Source organism: Penaeus monodon, chromosome 36 (assembly GCF_015228065.2).
Source record: "Penaeus monodon isolate SGIC_2016 chromosome 36, NSTDA_Pmon_1, whole genome shotgun sequence".
NCBI lineage: Eukaryota > Metazoa > Arthropoda > Malacostraca > Decapoda > Penaeidae > Penaeus > Penaeus monodon.
This window is the reverse complement of record NC_051421.1, coordinates 13,164,644-13,172,113: the sequence shown is the minus strand read 5'-3', so window position 1 is coordinate 13,172,113 and position 7,470 is coordinate 13,164,644. Positions and strand designations below refer to the sequence as shown.

The 7,470-nt window shown below is 36.7% G+C and overlaps 1 protein-coding gene across 1 annotated transcript in view; it reads left to right on the top strand.

Moving 5' to 3' along the window:
* Positions 1–4,201: 4,201 nt before the first annotated feature.
* The window catches only part of LOC119595531 (dipeptidase 1-like), a 112,882-nt gene continuing 109,613 nt past the window's right edge, over positions 4,202–7,470 (top strand). Inside the window, exon 1 of the mRNA XM_037944652.1 lies at positions 4,202–4,450. The gene's annotated coding sequence lies outside the window, so the exon portion shown is untranslated. The remainder of the gene's footprint in view (positions 4,451–7,470) is intronic.

Genomic DNA, 7,470 nt, shown 5'->3' with positions numbered 1-7,470 from the left:
TGTTAATGAAATTGTAATCATAGGCTTACATGGTAGTCGTTTATTGGCTCGCCTCAAAAGATGTCTCGTGTTGGATAATTTTCTTGTTAAGATAAAGTGTATACGAATTTTGAATGTGTTCGTACTGTTGTTAATTATCATATAATATTATGTGATATTCATAGGATTCTTGAAAATGGTGGGCATTCGTAGCCCTATCGTATCGGTGGGATTTGAACCATGAAACCTAAGACATCTTTATCCGTCTCCCTGTCTCTCTCTTTATCTCTTTTTCCTTTCTCTCGTCCTTATCTCTCCATTTCTTAAAAAAATATCTGGTCTGCTGGTGTTATATGTTTTATGGCAAGCCTTGAAATCCCTGAATAATTTCATCTGTGGAAATGTACCGCTCTTATTTTAATGATCCCTCACACTGTATCCGCAGCCTCGACACAATATGTGAAATTCGTACGAAAAAAAAAAAATCTGATGAAAATTATCATTTCATAATATTTCGCTTCCAGTCATGGCTATGACACGTACCGTTAAAGAAAAAAAGAAGAAAAAACACTAAGAATTGAATTTGTTATGTCTGTAAGATGCCGATTCTTCGTTAAGAGAACAATCGAAGGGAGATAAAAAAAAAAAAAAAATCTGCTAAATCACTGGACTCGCACTATGTTCCTCTGTTCACTTTTCAGGAAACAAGAGCATCATGTTGATCCTGTTTCCCAATCCAAGCGGGGATTGAGTACAGGCGACTATGTAACAGACTTGCATAATTCGGTTATCCGCTGCAGGTGACAGATCCCTCGTCTCTCGCGTCCTGTGGAAGCTCGTAACTGCACACGACCTCAGCAATCCACTTTCCCGCCATTGGTTTTCTTCAGGTTCTAAAAGAGAGAGAGAGAGAGAGAGAGAGAGAGAGAGAGAGAGAGAGAGAGAGAGAGAGAGAGGGGGGGGGAGGAAGAAAAAAATATAAAAAAACGTGAAAATAAAATCTGAATGTCAGCGCGAGAATCCTTTCATTATCTTCCGAGGTTTTTTCTCGCAGTTACACCATTTGCGGGGAACATATACACAGAAACACTCCCGGCCACATTCTAATACGCGAGAAAGCTCGGTTCAAGACGATGGTACGTCTCCACCAACTCATCGCTCGCGTTATGGCAACACTCTCTCACTCTCTCTCTTTCAACGTTTTTTTCTGTGTCAATAGCAACTCTATTTTCTCTCTTTTTCATCTCAACTTTATTCTTTATGTTTTCTTTGGCAATGACTTTCTTTTTTCATTTTTAAATTCTATTTCTTATCTCTTTCTCAACATCCACTTCAGTCCTTCTTCTTTGTTTAGAATCATTAACTTTTAAATTTTTTTCTTCATCGAAAGCAACTTCGTTTTTTCTGTTTTCTTTATCAATAACTTTTTTTTCTCTTCCTCCTCCAGCACTAACTCTCCTATTCATGTAATTTCCTACACAAGGATTTTTTTCTTCTAGTTTCCCTTTCTGGTGCAAGACCACTTGTTCGATGACGTTCATTTGTTTGTTTGTCCATTTGTCAACAGGACTGTGTGGAAAGTCACTGACGAATTGTGATGGTCTTTTACGAATGGGTGGGTGATGGCCCACTTTGATAATGATGAGGGTTATAATGATGATCAGGTCTGTAATACTAATGCAGTAATGGTGGTGAGAGTAATGATGATGATAATAGTCATAATGATAATAACTATAATGATGATGATAATAACGATAATGATGTCCATGATAATGATATTAATATTACCTACCGGGAGCCATGGAAATTCCACGAAAAAGGAGGTAGTCCTCTCCACCTCTTTCACCCTCCTACTTTACGGATTCCCTTGCCCCTCTGCCTTTCCCTATCCCGCTCTACCATCCCCTCTCACTCTCAAATCTTCCTTTAAATTCACGCCTTCGCTCCCTCTTTAAGCCCTACATCTGCCCCCTCCCACTTCTCTCCTCTTCCTCCTTACCCCCGCATCCTCTTTTTTCTTTGAGGTCTTTCCCCCTCCCCTTTCCCTTACCCTTACCCATCCCTTTTCCCTCTTTCAGCCCCCTCCGTTTCCCCTTCCTCATCTCCCATCTTTTCTGTAATCCTCCTCCCTCTCCCTTTTTCTCTCTCCTCCCTTTCCTTTCCTCTTCCCCTCCTATTTCCCTAACATCTTCCTTGGAAATGACGACTATAATAGACCATGATAAAATCACGTTGAGACAGTAATCACGAGAAAAAGGCTAATGATAAGGCTCTAACCACATCATGTTTATAAATTGACATTAAATCGTTTGGTAAGAATAATCGAGACAGTAAGAATTACCAGATTTTACATCAAAATGAAACTTGGAATCAGTGAACCGGTAGTGTTAAAAACGGAGCGAGATTAGAGAGTTGAGTCAGTTGGAATCCATTTTCTTTCATGAGAGACCAAATCTGGCCATTATGGAGCCGAGCGAGATCCTGGGAAATGAAAGGTAAGTAAAAATAATTTCCTCTCAGCGCATCAGACTGACATGCAGACCAAACACCGAACTGTTGTTGTTGTATCATTAAGGAGAAGCCGTTTTTACCCTGGCCAGGGTAGAGAATTGTCATATTGATAGGAGAAATTGAAAACTCTTCAGCAGACATGACCTGAATTTAAATTCACCTGTTCCTAAAAAAAAAAGAAAAAAAAAGTTGGATGATAAATACGGAAGACTGTACTGCTAGAAAAAAATAATAATAAAAAAAAAATACGGCGAAGACCAAAAATAGGCAACAGGCAACAGACATGCAAGTTCACTAACACTACAAAGAACACCAACCTACGATAGAGAATATTATCAGATTCCCTAGTCCAGTAAGTAAAGATGCGCCACATGCGCCCTCATGGTCTGGCGGCAGTGATCGGGAGGCCGGATTCGGGAACTAAAAAGCGGACAAAAATTCTTGAGACGATGAACATGCCAAGATAAAATTCACAAGTTGTGCAAATAAACCGTAACGGGATTCTGTTGGAGTAATCAAATAGGTTATGGATATCCGAGGCTGTATGACCGTGGCCTTGTATCGTGGATGCGGTGTGTCATCATCGCTCAGTCAAGTACAAATAAGAATAATGATAACAGTAATTATAATGATAATGACAATAACAATAGTGCTAATGATACTACTACTAATAATGAGAATAATAATAATAATGAGAATAATAATAATAATGAATAATAATAATAATGAGAATAATAATAATAACGAATAATGATAATAATGAGAATAATAATAATAATGATAATAATAATGACCATAATAATAATAATGATAATGTTACGATATTACTAATAATAGTAATAAAGATAGTAATGATGATATAGTAATATATAATAATAATAATATTAATAATAAAAAACAACAACAACAGCAATAATGATAATAATAATAATAATAATAATAATAATAATAATGATAATAATAATAATAATAATAATGACAATAACAATAATAATAATATTGAAAATGACAATAATGATGATAACAACAAACAACAATAACCTGTAACAACAAATGCAATAATAATAATAATGATAATGATAGCAATATCACTGGTTATAAGACTGAATAATAATAATAATAATAATGATAATAATAATAATAATAATAATAATAATCATAATAATGATAATAAAAATAATCATAATAATGATAATAAAAATAATCGTAATAATCTATATTATAATAATAATCTATATTATAATTTCAAACATTTCAAGTATAAGGTACCTTTCTAACATTCAAATACATGAATTGAAGTCCGCAGTCAGGTGGTATAATATTATGCACGCCTTAAATATTTATAATTATGGTAAAAAAATATATATATACATGTCGTACATGTTGATCTATACAGTTCCTGATTGTATTGTCACACTAAGAATGATCATAAAAATAACATTGATCATGACGAAATCAATAACTTGAACAATGATAAAAGCGAGTCATATTTAGCAACAGTCACCATATCTTTCAAAGGTGCAATATTAAAATCAACAAGGTCAAAAACATGAAGAGCGCAGGCAACAATAGCACTGGCATAAAAAAGAGCGCAAATTCGCATCCTTCCTTCCCTTGCAAACTTGGCCGCCACGTGTGTCTCTCGCCTCAAGGTTGGCGCGAGACCTGGTGTGGCGGCCAGTGGGATTGCCAGTGTCGCTTCAGCCACGAAAGAGGTAGTACGCAAGACCCAGCTCCGGAGCGGCTGACGGCGTGCTTTTCTACTCTGGGGGGACTTGGACTCTAGCGTCTGGTGTGCCACGCTCTAAACTCTATAGAGGGATGTAGTATCTATATCATATGGACTTTATACAGTAATTGCGGTACAACGAAGAATACTTTGTTGCAAATGTGACACAAAAAAAATATACATTGGAATTTCGCATGGAGCGTAGTCACCACTGAATCAGCAACGTATAAGGTCAGTTGATGAGTAGTTTTGTATTTTTCTAAGTTTTGTCGCTCTGGTCAGCACTTCTTTAATGGTGATTGACGTCGACTTACATCTGACTAGTTTTGATTAGGTAATGATTTTGTTAACTTATTTGTTATTGGTAGAAAATGTGATCTATACAGTTATATTGTTTGAAGTTTCGTGCTTGACTTTACATATAAAAGTATTTGACAAAGGGAAACACACTGATAAGGATAAATGGATTGGTGGGTGGATGGCATGTCTGTGTCTGTCTGTCTCTCTCCCTCTATCACTCACACTCTCTCTCACTCTCCCTCCCTCTCTCTTTCGCTTTCTCATTCTTGTTCTCTTTCTCTCTCTCTTTACACACACACACACACACACACACGTGTGTGTGTGTGTGTAAGTACTGCTCCTGCACTCCCATGATTCGAACATTCTCACGAGAGACACCTGTAGTAACTCCCGCGGGAGAAATGGTCCTGGGTGGAGGGATATATATCACCCCGCCATATAATGGAGATTGCAGGGAGATGCTTTTGAAAACGTACCTCATGTTAGCCAATAATTACGTGAAGATGATCATGTGACGATGACAATAAATGATAATGGTAATGATAAAGATGACTGTACTGCCTAAAGTAAAACACATGCAGTCAGTTAAACCTTTGTTGTCAAGTTCACAAGCTGGTAGGCATAAACAGTGTATCCAAACTTGATGACAACAGTTTGCTTGCAGACACCCAGGCTCAAGTATGCGCGATCAAATGCTGTAAAAAAATAAATCCTCACAAGTTTGGAATTAAAACTGTATACAATATAGCGTAAAAAATGTACAGATATCAAGTAACAGTTACACAATGTGAGGCAAAAATGTAAGTATAAATCAGTATAAAAATTATAAAGAAAATACTGCTATACTAGCATCCTTCAAACATTAAACAAATAATTTCCTGCTCCTTATACTACTTTAAAGCAATTCCTGAGGAACCTAAGGCACTTTATATAAATTAACTAACTAAATACTAGATATTTTCACTAAATGAAAAGGAAACACAATATTATTCTTTGTTAAATAACTAAATTCAGATTCATAGAGATATCAGTATACTATAGAAATGGCACGTACTTACATCACATATCACATAAATGATACATCTTTGTTATTAACATATACTCAAACATCTGAACAAAACATTATCAATACTGTAAATAGTTGACTTGCAGTGTGGCCACCCTAAATCTTCACAAAACATGAATGGTCGAAAACTACACATACGGCGTATCACATGCCTTTCTAGCGAGGCCTCCGCGGATTCAAAAGAAAGCGTTTTTGTAGAGCTAACTGTGGCCAACAATTTACAGAAGTAAAGGAAATTCAATGGAATATTTCTTGTGTTGATGATGAAATAAAATAATCTCTTTGTAATCTTAACTCTATATGATATGAGACAAGGAATCCTCTATGATTCTTTTACACTCCCTGCCTGGTATCAGCAAATTTGCTATCGCCCCTCTGATACTGCATAAATGACTTATAGGAACTGAAACTTGAAATTTCAAAGAAAGAAATGGCCTCTTAGCACCAGGAACAGAAAGCATACAAAATGGTTTTCCACTTTCTGCACTTTGTCATCCTCACTTTGGATAACCCTTAATTCCATATGGCCATTGTGTACAGCAAACACTTCTGTCTTTCAGTAACACAACCCAGCACCATTTTCTGCGTTCTTGGAGTGAATGCAGATAGTCTTTCTTTCAACAATAAAAAAAACATGGATAAAAAGGTAAAAATAATCTGAGAGGGTAGAAACACGTTTCCCTTCTGTTTTCAAAAGGTCTTTCGTGTCAAGTTCTCCAAATGAGTCTTCTACATGGTCTACTCCAATTTTCTGTGTAAGAATAGTGGCAGGTGACAAGATGAAAGGATTTTCTGGGCAAGTGGATACATATACTAATAGTCAATTGTTAATTATGGCACATACTTCTGTCATGAAGATTGATAAAACATCATGGGTCAAAGTTTCATGAGTAGCTTCGGCTAGTATTGACTTACAGGATCTGAGGCGTTCCCCTATACCTCCCATATTTGGTGAGTGGGAGTGTTGAAGATCCATTAGGTGTCTGTCTGCTACAGCTGGTTTAGTCTTCTATTCTTCCATATCTACCTTAAAGCACTCTGTTGCACCAACAAAGCTGGTTCATTGATCAGATCTGTAAAGCTTGACTTTACCTCTGAGAGAGTAAGGACAGAGCCAAATTTTGGAAACAGTATTTTTTGCTTCAAGAAGTCTAACTTCTTTGTAAGTTTCTCATTGAACTGCTTTGATCACAAATATTTCATCCTTTCTGAAAGACTACACTTCTTTCAGCCCGTCCTTTAAACGATTTGGCACATGCACATCACTGCAACAGATCAATAGCATTTACAAGGCGATACCTCTCAGATACTCAATTGATGAAATGTCTGTCACACAGATTTTAGTTGCCTTTACCAGAGTGTCTGGTCTTACTTCCTTCTCATCTTCTGGTTGAACTAGCTGTGGAATTTCTTGCACAAGCTGTGGACTAGCTGTTTCTTGCACAAGATCACGACTACTCAAGAATATTTCAGATTCTTTCAGCCAGATGTCATTACACGAGAAAGCATTCGCCTTAGAGGGAGTTGCTCGATCAGTTGGATTCACAGACGTAGGAACATCATTCTACTGTTCTGGCTTAGTTGACCTGAGGATATGGTTCGCTCTATTTTCAATATACACATAAAGCGTTTGGTTGTGGGTGTAGCCAAGAACTACCTCACTGTCTGTGTAAAATTTCACTGTATCAATTTCTTCATTTTTTATTTTGTAATATTTCACTAAGCTCAACTGCTGCACTGCAGCACACAATTCTAAATGAGGTATAGTATGTCCATGTAAGTGTGCAACTTTAGCTTTTCCCATTAAAAAACCAAATTCTCAACTGCCATTTTCCTATGCAATTTTGGAATATGAAACCACAACAGTTGCTCCATTGGAAGCATC